The sequence below is a fragment of the Triturus cristatus genome, chromosome 1_2 (genome assembly GCF_964204655.1).
Source record: "Triturus cristatus chromosome 1_2, aTriCri1.1, whole genome shotgun sequence".
Classification (NCBI taxonomy): Eukaryota; Metazoa; Chordata; class Amphibia; order Caudata; family Salamandridae; genus Triturus; species Triturus cristatus.
The window spans coordinates 42,897,764-42,912,067 of NC_140580.1; the positions used below are offsets into that span (position 1 = coordinate 42,897,764).

General features: G+C 42.8%; 1 protein-coding gene across 2 annotated transcripts in view; it reads right to left on the reverse strand.

Moving 5' to 3' along the window:
* The window catches only part of ACTR6 (actin related protein 6), a 312,465-nt gene that overhangs the window by 153,670 nt on the left and 144,491 nt on the right, over positions 1-14,304 (reverse strand). The gene's annotated exons all lie outside the window — the stretch shown is intronic.

Consider the following 14,304-nt stretch of genomic DNA (forward strand, 5'->3'; position numbering starts at 1 on the left):
GATTTCTTATGGCCTGTATTAATGTTTTGAAGCTGAAATCCGACTGGCACTACTCTTGAAAAAATAAAGTAAGTGTGTATATATATATATATATATATATATATATATATATATATATATATATATATATATACGCACACAAACACACACACACTCCTTATTTCTGGAACTAGCCCATAAAACTTGTCATGCATCGTAAAAATCACAATAAAATGAATATTACATGAAATCTTCATAAAAATGTACCAGTATGAAATACATTAATACAAACAAGAAATATAAACAAGTATAAAAGTTCCTAAAATCGCAATCTTGAAAAGGCCGAGGCCATAATGATCCAGAAATGCAGTTGAAGGGTTAAAGTGCATAGCAGATTCTTTTACTACATAAAACCAAAACATTGTGGGCATGCCAACATGATGAAATTAATCAGCAGTTAAAAAAGATATAACAGTTTAATGGGGGTGAAATGTGCAGGAAGCATAGTGTAAGGCTCACCCTCTTCCTTAGTAACAAAATTGTAAATATCGGCGTAGACAAAAAACTATGCGGGGCTGTGGCGGGGTCGTCTGGGGTAAGCTGAATCAAGATCTCATGAAGCTATTTTCCTTGACAGTCAGGCCACTGATGTTATCAATCCCCAAAATTCTGCACATACAAGGCTACTGCCCCGCTCCTTTGCCCTGTAAACCTCAATGGCTGGAAAGACAGACTTGGGGGTGGTTGCTTTGTATCTTTTTGTTCTTGCTGAAGTGCTGTGGAGCAGAATCTGTTTGCATTTGTGGATATGAGAATTCCATTTCCAGGTTTTGTCAATTCTGACTCCCAAATAATCAAATTTGTCAACTGTTTCCAGAGTCAACCGCTTCCTTGAGAATCCACCTCTCCTTGATAGTATATATATATTTTTCTTAACGCAGCCAGTTTTCCTTTAATCAAAATTAGCTGCATTAGAGAAAGAAAAACTATTTTTTTTGTTTTAATTAAAAGCAATCAAAGACACAATGGTTCGTTGACCCCAGCAGGCCACCATCACTGTGAAGGAAACAAATGGTAGTGGGTCACAATATGTGACCTACCTCATTAATATGCATGTGGTAGGTTGGAACCACTACAATTCAGATTTTTAAGAGCTGACCTATTAGTACGTAGGTTGATTCTTAAAAACCTTTATTGGTCACAAAACTATGAACCCCGTAAATAGTACATATGGCCATAATTCTTATGTTCTGTACAATCTGCTTGATCGATCTCAATCTTGGCTTCCCAAAATGGATGAAGATTGGTTAGTGGAGAACAGAACTACAGGCTGAACCTTGGCCCTCTCATGTTGCTCCACCCCACAGGGTTTCCTATTCTTTTTTTCTAAAAATGCTTCACTTGTGATCTCGAGAAACTGCTCCTATGGAAAGGCCAGATCATGCATGACTAATCTCTTCTTTCTCTCCGAGTGCGCTAATGGATCTTTCAAATGTATACATTTTTCCAGATGTTTAGAGGGGTTTATCACCCCATGGAAGCCTACAAGTGAAAAAGAGGGGGATGAAGTAAATCTCCCCCACAGACCCCAATAAATGCTCAACTGTGATGAAGAAAGAAAGAAAGGGGAGACGAGAAGAGAGTAACAAAAGAGAAGGAGTAGTGGCGAGGGCATTAAGAGCGGTTCATTGTGTTTGGAACGGTTAGTTTATTCTATGTACAGTCCATATTGACCATTTGTACCACTGAATTAAATATTATTGCCTTTGGCGGTAGCAGATTCTTGAACTTTTACTTTTGTTGCATTCACACAGAGCAGCTCTTTCAGCTGTTGGTGTCAATGTTGTCAAAAATCTAAATTAAATCAGAGTATTTCTTTTTATGTTTTCTACCTATGCTACTTTCTAATTTTGCCCAGGTTCAGATCCAAAACTGTAATCGGATGCAATGAGCATTGAAAGTGCCTCTGCGTTGTATTTTTTTTTTTTTTTTAAACACAAGGCACCCTATTAATCACAAATAGCTGGTGGAGTTGCTCCTTCCCATTTTGCTCAGGGCCACACCCTCTGATGTCCTGAAACTGAGATGCAGTCCTCCCCTTCAGTAAGATCAGAAATTGTAGATATATTTATTTGGAAGAATGGTGCTCTAGTTAAAAGCAAAATATTTACATAAAATAAAAAATAAATAAAAAAACATGGTGTATACGTTCCAACTGAATTAGTCTGAGAGATGAAAGAATGGGGAATAACTCAGTCTAAAACCCCTCATCTCCATCGCGGACTCAATTTCTCAGGTGTGCACACAGTCCCAGTAACACACTGCCAGATAACTAGGCATATGCAATGCTATCTTCGGCGCTGTTACAGGCACTGGGAACAAATACCAGGTAAGAAAGTTATGCTTTTAGAGTTTTTTAATGCCCCCTCCCCCCTTTTGAAGACCATATGACTGAATTAGAGCATTGGAAATTTGACTGCTTCAGTGAAGACAAAGGAATAGCTCTGGGCTAATTATGACTTTTAGAGACCTTATGCTACTTATGTCAATGTTTGTCTTTCATTTAATCCCTTTTCATTTAGAACATTCTACCCTCAGTGTGTGGAATGTTCTAGTATCACTATAGTTCTCCTGCCTTGGACTCCGCCAGTTGTTAAAGGCTTTCTCCGTTGTTATAGGCACTTACCTGGAGCTCGTATTGAGGGCCTTTAGAAAAAGGTGTAGTCCTCTGCAACGGACTAGAATAGTAGCCCAACTGAACAACTGGATGTATTTAATACCAAATATAGGGCAAAGTTGGACATTTTAGGCACTTAAAAGTAGAAGAATGCTATTCATCAAAAAGCATGATCTAAACAATAGTCCTCTATGGACCAAACAAGGTAGCCATTAACTTGATTGTAAATGGTGTTTCAGACCTATGAGGAGAACTGAAGGGCGGGAGCTTCTCCCAGTTGTACCGAGGATAAAATGTGGACTCAAGGGATCAGCTGGCTGACACCCTGTCTGGCTACAGGAACACAACCACCTGCAATAGGCCCGTTTCCAGAGGTGCCCATCTGACCAGTTGCAACTGGACGTGGACTGGACTCCGTTGGTGGCCACTGCTACTGCTAGAGTAAGTTCTAACCCTTAAGTGCTGTCCCTGAGGTCCTGTGACGCTTAGCTGTGTCCAACTGGACCTCTGAAAACTTAAGAGTACGACTTTAGACACCTTCAGGCTTTTCAGACCTATGGAGGACCAGAATCAACTACCAAATTTAATCAGCTAAAGGCACAACCTCACTGGGCAAGAAAATCAAGCTGGTCACGCTCAGACCTTCTTTGCAGCTCAAAAAACTTTTTCAGTGGAGCTTCGTGGAAAGCCTATCCAACTTTGGGGTGATCTTCCTAGATACAGCCCACAGCTTGTCCCGCTGGAGGATTCTAAGCTCCAAAAAAAGAGACTAAGTCCAAACGTAGAAATATTGACTGGGTGAAGGTACCAAAAGTATCAGATCGAGAGAACTACCCTGGACATGAAATTTGAACTTTTCTCACCAAAACCAGTGGCTTCCGTGGGACCTTGTGCAATAGCTACTGATCTTCGAGAGGACTTACTCCGATACAGTCTGCAACATATCTCCACTGGAGGATTTCAACTTCCATTTCACAGACCAACGTGGAATGTAAAATCCTTGGCTGTGACAAATTTGTTTGGCATAGTTGACCCCAGCCCCACTGCGAACGGCCTGAAATCATGCCTAGGTTCCGGTCACTCACAAATAGTACTTTTTATTGACACTTTACTTTTTCTTACCCCTTTGTTCCTTAAATCTTTAGAAATGTATATCTCCAGTTCACCTTTCGGGATTTTTGCTGTTATGTTGTCACTTTGTTTATTAAACCTTTCCCTATTTTGATAAATTGGTGATGGATTTTTATTGTGTTGCATTTTTACTATTTTCACTTAAAAGCTTTTCACATTTTTTAACGTAGGCATGCCTGCTCTCAGTCATAGCTACCAGGGATCGAGTTCAAGTTTAAATTATTAAAACCTTTGCCTGGACCCGACAGGTAATTGATAATATTACTAACACCCCAATAAATAAATCACTTTCCTTCACAGTGTACATTTACAAATGGGTATTTACCTGCATTTTTAAGGATTGAGTAGTTTTTTATTGATTGTTAACTCATATACATATCATCACCTACATCTACTGGGCAGTGAGAAACGTTTCTGTAATTAAATGCTGGGTAAACAATCAACATTTTGCTCTTCTTCGTACTGTCTCCCCAGCCCCAACATAACCAGTGAAAACTCTACTGTATCACTCAAAATACACACCCAGCTGTGCAGCTGACCCTTTTTGTTGGGATGTACCCAAATCAGAATTCACGGCAATTTTGTAACAGTTGAGATTGCTTTGGTAAGATGATTTTCAGCACTTTAAGATACACAGGACACTACTGTTCTCAGAATTCAGAAGACAAATAGGTAAGAACCAGTGACCAAACACCCTCAAAGTTTCAAGGTTTCTATCAGGGGACGTAAAGAGCTTCTCAATGCCCAGTATTTCCCAAATTTGGTGTTGACACTCTAACGTATAGGACCCTTGCTATCCCCAAAAGTCTGTTTCACAACACACAAGGCCACAGCGTCATGAAGAAGCTAGGTAGATGTGTACAACCAATGGAGGGCTAATTTGGCAATAGCTTCCTTTCCCATTGTTTTCATAGCCAATAAACATGTCCAGGTACACATAGGTACACAACTCCTCCACAATGACAAAGCGCTTTATCTTATTCTCCCACCTTTTTGGCTGGATGTTTTCACCACCTTTCCTGGCTGTTCAAAGAGTTTTTAGATGTCTGGAACTATTTTCTATTGTCTTTCATAACAAGTCATTGCTCGTTGAAAGTTTAATCAATGGCTGTAATTCCCAGTCTCACATCTGAAAGTAATTAGATATTTATCTCCTGGATCAAATTTACTTTTGAGGCTTACAAATGGTTTAATCACAATCTCATCAAAGAGATTTCCTAACCTTTTGTAACACAGGGTGCCATTCAGAAAAGGCACTTACATCTAACACTGGTGTGAATTCTTGGTTGCTGAATATGGGGGAGAAAACTTTCTCTCATACCTCCAGAGTAGCCTTTGTTACAAGTATAGAGTACAGCCTATGCCTTTTTCTAACCATGTAATGTTCAAAACAGCTGTACATGCGATTGTCTTGTCAATAAAACACCACTGTTTTTCTGTCTCTCATTTTTGTCTCATTCAAGCATAAAGGGCAACTGGGTCTCTTCATATCTCAAGAAGCTGGTAAGGGCCAGGCCTGTTTCCTCCAACGCTCAATGCATTTCTTTCCAATCAACACACATTAATCTGGCACTTACTTAATCTCTAGTGCTTGGAACTGCAATGGCAGCATGTGGAATAGGATCATTATCCTAGGCAGCATTGCCATTTTTATAACCACAATTCTGCCAAACCAAGAAGGAACTCACAGATTTCGCAAGCATAACTCTTGCCTATGGAAACTGAAAGGTTACGTTAATGTTCTGTGCTAACTCCTGGGTAACTTCTGAAAATTTACTTTGAACTCAGATGCCCTGCCAAATATCTCAAATTCCTCCATCATCCAAGGCAAAGAAAACACTGAATTGGTCACTAACGCATCATCTGCATACATAGAATGATTATGACTTTGCCTATATGACTCTGGTATTGACCTACTCTTGCAGACTTGCCCTGCAAAAGGCTTCTTTGTAACAGAAAACAGCAGGGGAGTCAATTGTCAACCCAGATATGGTCCTCTCCATATACCAAAGCTACACAATGTGTCTCCCATTATTCACCATTACAGTGGTTTTCTGCACTTTGTACCCTGCCATAACCCATTCTTGGTTGTAGTAAATAGATGTTAATTTGGATCACCGTCTGTCATGCATTTGAGGTAAAACTAAATTCCAACATGTGACAGTTTCCCATTAAAAGCAATAAAACATTGCAATTTATAGCATATAAACTTTGAGCATTCCTCCTTTATCACAATTAAATGACATTCAAGAGCTATTGCCACATCCAATGAACTCATTTCTACTATTAAATGTTTTGTAAGATCTGACGATAAAGTGCCATATTTGATAAAAATTGGTTTAAGATGCAGACAATGACATCGGAGAAATACAAAAACAATCCAGTAAAATAAGGTAACAAGTACATTTTGTATTAAGTAGACATCAACAATATCTTCTGGTGAGTTTAAGCCTAGTGGCAACAAAGGGTATTTGGTTATAAAGGATTTATCATCATATTTCTTATTTCGACATTAAGATGGAGAAATAAATATCTAAAACCTGATACAGTACATATAATAAAACATACAGTCATTGACTAAAAAAAACAAAATGATAAAACTATCTGTGTAGAAACAGCTGTCACCAAACAGGTAAAGGCATTCATATTGGGAGTACCTCTCTCAACCCATTCGGCGGCATACACTGGACATATAATAAAACATTGGATACTATTATTGTCATTAGTCAATTACACTAGAAACATTTAAGCAACTAAAAAAGTAATCTAATTTCTTGCGTTATTTAACGATGAGAGACTCAAACTACTGTACACAGCAAATTTGACGGTTTAAATGTTTATCTTCCAGCATCTAGTAAAACATTTGCACCAAATACACCTCACTGCAAAAAGATACTTTGCGACTGTAAATACTATGTTTTTCCCAGTGTCTGTTTTAAGGATTCTATATGCCTCCAAATGCTGTGTAGTCCCTAGGTTTCTACATATGGGAATTAACCATTTGGCCCTGACCCAGCTATATTCTGGGCAGAAATAGAGGGCATGGACCTCAGTTTTACCGGTCAATATGCAAGATGAACAGGCCATCTCTTTGGCGCCAGGGCTAGCCCATTTGTGAGCGAGTGTGCACAGTGGTAGGGTCCCATATCTAAATTGCACATAGAATTCTGGCCAAGGTGGGTTCGATTTAGTCTAGAACTCTTCTGCCTTGTATAAGTCCTTTGACTGAATAAATCTGCTTGACAATATGGCCAGTGTTGAGTTGGCTAGGAGGGAGCCCAGTTTAAAATGTGTGCAGCTCAGTTTGAGTTCAGCCTTAGAAATGTGGGTACAGGCCCTCCCCGGGTCATCCCAGAGCCTTTCTTCCCCCATGCTTCTCAGAGTTTCTTTTACGTGTCTATGGTAGGTTGCCCACCCCATATGTTCCAAGTATGTCTTACAGACCTTGTCTATATGAGATCAGGCGGGGCATTACCCAGACTCTTCTCCAGAAAATAAGGGCCTAATAGCAATACCCTCTGAAATAGGCCTAGCCCCCATGTCTAGTCTTAACAGTACTAGCGGTGAGCTAACTGGGAGATTCATCAACTGCCTCAGGAAATGATTCTCTACTAGGACTAAGCCATTATCGGCTTTGTGTCCCTAAAGCTCCGCTACATCAAAGGCAGTACCCAACACCTGATGTGTGTAGATCTGAATTCCAGGGTAAGCTGGTTTAAAAAATAACCCCCGGAACACCTCTAACAACCCTCCAGTGTGTTGTTCCAATTTGAGTCTACCTTTGGTCATATGAGTTGCCTAATCCATCCACTCACTGGGTGTAATCCCAAGGTACTCGAATGTCTCTACCTGCTCTACAGACTCCCATTCATGTACGGTTTGGTCATGTTGAGCGACATGGATTAAATACCATAAAAAAATATTTGTTCACTTTTATTTCCAATCCCCTCTGAGCACAGAAATTGCTAAATTTATCAAGAAACTTTTGGATGCCCATGGGCGACTTACAAAGGAGAACTGTGTTGTCCACAAACATTAGGGCTAATAGCTTCTCCTATTCTTATGTTAGGATGTTTTGAAATATAAAGGAATGAGGTGTCGGAACTTAAAGTATATAGGGTCAAAGATACTGAATTCTTGGTTTCTAGTATTTGTCATACCTCATGAGTGACTCTTAAAAATCTATTTGTTTCATTTCACATTTTGGTGCTTATAAGGACCCTATGAGAATCCTACTGTTGCTATTAGAAATGCATCAATTCTTTGAAATTTACATTCTAGCGAATCTTGTTAACTATTATTTAAATAGTTCCAACATATGACTGAAATCTTGTATTGTTCTGATTGGGATAAGGAATTGCTGTGTCTGGTGAGAGCAGCATATACTGCCTAGCATGTGCATGATGTTTCTAGATTGAACAGCCTTGGCAGTATCTGTCTGAGTTCAACAGCTAAAATGCTTGAGAAATTCTAAACATTTTTACTTAGTAATGATATGGGCCAACAAGAACTACAGAGTGTTATGTCCTTCTCTGGTTTAGGAATCACCATCATTCATGTGTCTCTCATAGTAACAGTGATTAGCCAAAAAGTGGGTCCTTTATCATGGTGCCAGAGGATCAAGCTATACTTTGCTGACTAGGTCTGATAAGGCAAAAACCAGTCAGGAGTTGCTTTTTTTCTTCTGGAAGGGGCCTCACTTTGCAGTTCAGAAAAGAATGTTCCCATGAGGAGCAGGGTCAGTACTAAACTGCATAAGGCTGGCCACTTTATAGAGTGTCACAGTGGGCAAAAGATAACAGGTTTGAATGCTATCGAGGGTTTTTATCAGTGGTATAGACTATTTGCAGCATTCCTCCCATCACCTTTTGTACGTTTTAGTTATATAATCTCTTCAGCATCAGTACCAGTACATAGAATGTCTTCTAGAACATGAATGTGAAGCAGTTGTGATCCTGAGATTTCCCCTGTATAAATTTGGCTATGCCCGTTGTCATCTCTTTGGAATCTATCAAGGGAAGCTACCTGTTTTTTGTGTTTGGGGATTTTCCTAGATATGCTTGAGCTTGCTTTTTGGGGAAGTCCTCTGGAGGTCATGATATAGATACACGTTATGGCCACGGTAGGTCAGCTCACCTTTCTCCCAAGCCAAGATAATTATTGCTTCTTCTTCTTCGAAGAAGTGCGCACTGGTGAGGATGCCTGAGATTTATCAGCTTGGGCCCACCACTGCAAAGTTAGTGTGTCCTGTTGAGTTTCAGTTAAGGATCCTTTGGACAAAATCTGCTGAAGCAGAGGAGATTAAGAATATAGCCTTGAATATCCTTTTTTCCTTCTGTTTGAATGACTCACCACATATGGTGTTGCTCCTTTGAGCAGTCTTCCACTGTCCTTTCAATATCATCTCTTCTTGACCCTGGTGATCCCCCTTGATCTCTTTGAAGCACACAGTAAAATATGACTTAACAGTGCGCACTTCTGATTTGATATCCTTTAAGAATTGTCTTTTACATATATTCCCCTCTTGATCCAGCTGGACGCTAGGAGTCTTTTTCTCAGATTTCCAGTTAAAAATAGGAGGCCTGCGTGGAGAATGCCTTAAGGGGAGTAAGGCAATATTACTGGATACCATTAGAGAGTCTTCAGCTCAAAGTAGGCTGGTGGCAGTGGGGAGCCAATGAAGCACCTGTTGAGTCTGATGGGCTTCTATTTGTAATGACAGAGTTTAATACTCTTTCACCCTTCAGGCATGTCTCACATGGGCCTTGTGTTGTAAAATCAGCCCCCCCTACACTGTTGGCTGCTCTGTTAGCTCAAAGTGTTCTTGGCCCAGTACCTTAACAAACACACATTGCCATTGCAGGCTGCATGTTTTGGTGCAGAGAAAAGTGAAGAGTCGGCATGGCACACATTCCTTTGTGCCATGCCTGTTACCCACTGTCAATGGTATAGGTAAGACACCCCTGTAGCTGGATGCACTATACCACTGGTGAGGATACAGTTGCATGAGCACTGTACCCCTACATGTCTAAGTCCATTCTTAGACATTGAAAGTGTAGTAAAGCCATAAAGAGTATATGGTCTGGGAGTTCGTCATTACGAACTCCACAGCACCATAATGGCTTTACTGAATTCTGAAAGGTTTGGTAGCAAACTTTTCAGCATAAAAATGTATTATACAATGCACTCAGAGGGCATCTTAGTAATGGCCCCTGAAAAACGACCAGCCTCTGGTGGGTTCCCTGACTGGTACACACCAGCCTGCCACCACAAGACAAGTTTCTGGACCCCTAGGGTGAGAGCCTTCACTCCCTGAGCCCAGAAATAAAGCCTTTCATGGGCAGAGGTGGTCACACCTCCCCCAGGTCAGGAAGATCCATCTGTGGTAAGGGAGCTTCAAAGGCCTTGCCACCTTTGTAACAGGACCCGAGCCTCTCCTGCTATCAGGAGCAGGCCCCCTTCCTGTCTCCCCTCCTTTTCGGCGGGAAGACAGGCGGGGAAAATTAGCACAGCCTAGAAGGTGTGCCCACCTCTGCCAACCTCACCTCTCAGGTGGGGGAGGAGAGGTGAAGCCCACACTTCAGTGCCAGCCATCTTACAGATGGCAGGCACTCTCCATTCAGGATTAGGGATTGTGCCCACTCCCCCACATGGGGTGAGCACATCAAGGGTGTAGTCACCCTAAGGTCAGTAGCCCTTCGGCTACTGACATCAAGCCCCCTAAAAAGCCCCCTAAATACAGTATTTAGGGGGCAGCCCTGAACCAAGAAGACAGATTCACCCAACCTACGAAGAAGGACGAAAGAAGACGCCCAGCAGAGGAGACTGTAGAGAAGAACTGACTTGGCACCAGCCCTAAGGCCCGTGTGCAGTTTCCAGAGCTCCTGCGCCAAAAGTCTCCTTGTCCTGCAGACAGCGACCTCCAGATCCCCTGGGAAGACCGACTGCCTTCAACAAAGACCAGATCTCCTGTAAATAGAAGCTCTGTTCAAAAGAATTACCAAAGAAAGAATCTGAGCCTGCTGAGGACAAATAAACCCGACACCTGGAACCACCACTGCTCTCAATGCCTATGGCCAGAGTCCGAGTGGTCCACCAGTCCCAGCGAGGTTCCCCAGCGCTCCAGAGTCCGAATACACCGTCGGTTGACCCCTCCAGGACTCCCCGACGTCGCCTGCAGTCTCTGCAGGGAGATCCCACCCCAACTGGGAGTGACCCAGTAAGGTGAAATCGACCTCAAAAGACACCCCTGCATCTAGCCACCCTGCGCCCTGGAGAAGAGAACCCGAGGTGCACCTACATCTCCGAGCCCTCCAACTCACCTGCCCAGTGGTTGGTTCCTCCCGGAAGACTTCCTGGGCCGAGCCTGCAGCCAAAATCTAAAACTGGCCAGCCCTATTGAAAACAACAGGGCAACCGATGCCAAAACAGCACCCTGCACCCGGCCACCCTTGTGACACTGTGGGTGCACTTTGTGTGCTAACTCGGATCCCCTTTGACTGAGCTTAAGTCCAGGAGCTTTACTCCCACAACCTTCTGGCCTGCTCGTGAGCAGCTACCAACCGGAAGCCCACTGTACCCCATTGGATAACACTGGGCCTCAGCAGTCTGCACCCGACCGCCCTAGTGCAGCAGATGGTGCTTTGAGAGTGCATCCTCGACCCTGGTGGAATCCTGGTTCTAACCCCAGAATCCCTATAATAGTGATATGCAGTTCCTAAATACTAAAACAGAAGGTTGTGTGTGTTCATGGGCTCCACATAGTGGTGTAGAGTCAGAGAAGTACGGAGAAGGATCTTCTCCTTTTGGAAAAAGACCCTCACACACCCATCCAGCTAGGTGTCTTGCTTCATCATCGGGTCTGCTCCTTATCGGGTCGGCGCTGCAATTCCCGATCGGCACCCGTGATGACGCCTCCTTGGCGGAGGTCTTTATTCCTTATGCCAATGGGTGAAGTGCGTGTGAGGGCCCTAAGTTAGTGTAGGTGAAAGAAATGTGTAGGAATGTGTGTGAAATAGGGGAGGGGGTCCACTCAAAACTATTTTAATGAAACGTGGCCCCTACCCTAATTAAAAATAAAAAGACGCGTATATTCACTCTAAAGATGTGAAATTATACGCTTGTCAATACGGTCAACATGTTTCTTGCCCATTAATCTCTTAGATGGCAATTCATCAGGACCTATTAGGATCTACCTACACTTATTGGTAGTGGTCAATGGAAGGGTGAAGTGAGAGATTGACCACCTTTACAGCACCCAAATAAGTGGTACCTGCTGATCTAAAAACACAACCTGTAAAGTAAAACAGAATGACAACATTAGCGATAAATGTCACAATATTCTGATTGGGATGGATGGCATATGCACCAAATACAATGCATGGTGCACTTCATGCATGCTTCACACAGGTGAGTAGTGGCATGCGTGGTGTGGGCACTCAATGGTGTATAGCAACATTAAAAACTTATCAAAAGTCTGTAAACTCAGCAGCTGAGAAGAGAGCTAAATGTAAAGACTCACCCCATTAGGGTCAAGGCTGCACGGCAACAGTACCAGCTCGTGTAAACACTAAAGTCTACTGTCCTGGCTGGTAAGAAAAATAATAATGTAGAGCGGATGAAACATTGTATCCTAGGTGCATTGGCTTAAAGGTTAGGAGTACAAACCGAATAAGGCCCCCAACATGGCTAGCCAAGAAGTATCACTCCAAATATCCATGCACGCACTCCAAATGAGAACATACTCTCTTGGTAATGCGCTGGGAGACTGAGCACTGTTGAGGATCCCAGTCGCGGCGCCGGGTTGCTAACCAGACCTCCACCGTGGTGGTGACAGGTCCGCATCAGGCGTAGTTAACGGGACTCAATCACAGTGGTGAACACAGGTGCCAACAGCACAAAACCAATCAAACCCCGTGTCGTGAAAGTGTGGGCACAGCACAATATGCGGGGATCAACGAGGCCAGCTCTCTCTCAAACCGACTCATTGGACGTATGAAAAAACCATAATCGGTGAGAGCGATGAGGCCAATGTAGTAACCACCGCATAAACCGCACCACACTCCACCCGAGTTGGAGGGTGGCGGAACCAGAGGGAGCCCGAACACGAGCATCAGAGAACTCATTCAGGGCACAAATAGTCACATTACTTACAGTTCCTCTGGAATAAGGTAGACGGTAGTCGTACCCTCACGAAGCCGGTCCGGGCAGTGGCTATCACAACAGAAACCGGGTTCTATGTATCCGCGCGCGGCTTCGAGGGGGCGATACTTCCGGTATTTACTCCGGCGCTCAGTAGAAGTGACTAGAGCATGAACCTGATTGTGGGCACCATGTTTGAATGTCTAAATACGCCGAAAGTTACCAAAACCGGGCTCTTCGCAACTTAGGGATATCCCTATATCCCATAAGTGTGTAGGCTACTGGTGCTATGTACAATTAGTAAATTCCTGTAAACAGGTCTTACTATTACGACACTGTGATGGACCAGTGTTAGGAAGGTGTTACCCTGGTCATCATGTAAATTATAGGGGTATGCCCGTAAAAACCTCTTCCTATGTAGGAGGGATGGTGTATTAGATTGGAATGCCGTAAGTGTGGAGCTGCACCTGCTGAGGAATTCTCGTAGGTGTATGTGTAGGGAGTTACAATGGAATGATAACTGCTGTGTAGAGATCTAATGTCAGCATCGTTATCCAATGTATCCTACTACGATGTCTCACTGGAGGTTTTGAGTAAGGTATAGATACTGTTGAAGTCCAAAACATGGATCAAGTCAGTAGGCTCCAAGGGATATTTTCATTGAGCCCTGAGCGGTCGGTTGCCAAACGGAGGACCCACCGTTGTTCGATCCGAAAAAGTGCATCTTTGGACATTCCAGGGTGTGATTCAAGTACCCCCCATTCAAATGAGTCACAAGAGTGTTGTGCTTCTTTGAAATGAGTGGTCATTTTAGTGTTGGTTTGTTGGCACCTAATGTTACTTCTGTGCTCCATTATACGGATTTTGACCGGTCTGGAGGTCATACCGATGTATAGCAGATCACAACGGCACTTTAATATGTAAATACAGTTGGAAGTATTACAATTGGTATGTGTGGTCATTTTCCAACTCACCCCATTTGGAAATCTCAGTTCTTTAGTCACTTTCGTGAGAGGGCAAACAGAGCAAGAATCGCATGGGTAATGCCCCATGACTGGGGGTAAGTCCCTAAGTGTTCTTTGCGTGTTGCTGTGTTGTTTTTTGGGTCTCGTGTGGATAAGCATATCCTTGAGATTATTTGCACGTTTGAATGCAAACCTTGGTATGGGTAGGTTAAGTGTTCCTGTGTTAAGGATGCCCCAGTGTTTGCAAATTATTTTCCTCATACGATTTGAGTCAGGGGTGTACGTGGTAACACAGGTGATGGTCTTGTCGGGCACCCTGATCCTGTCTTCCAACAGGCTCTCACGGTTATTGTTAAGGGCCCTTTTGCATGTCGGGGATACTCCCTCTGGAGTAGGTCTTTTTTCAGTGTA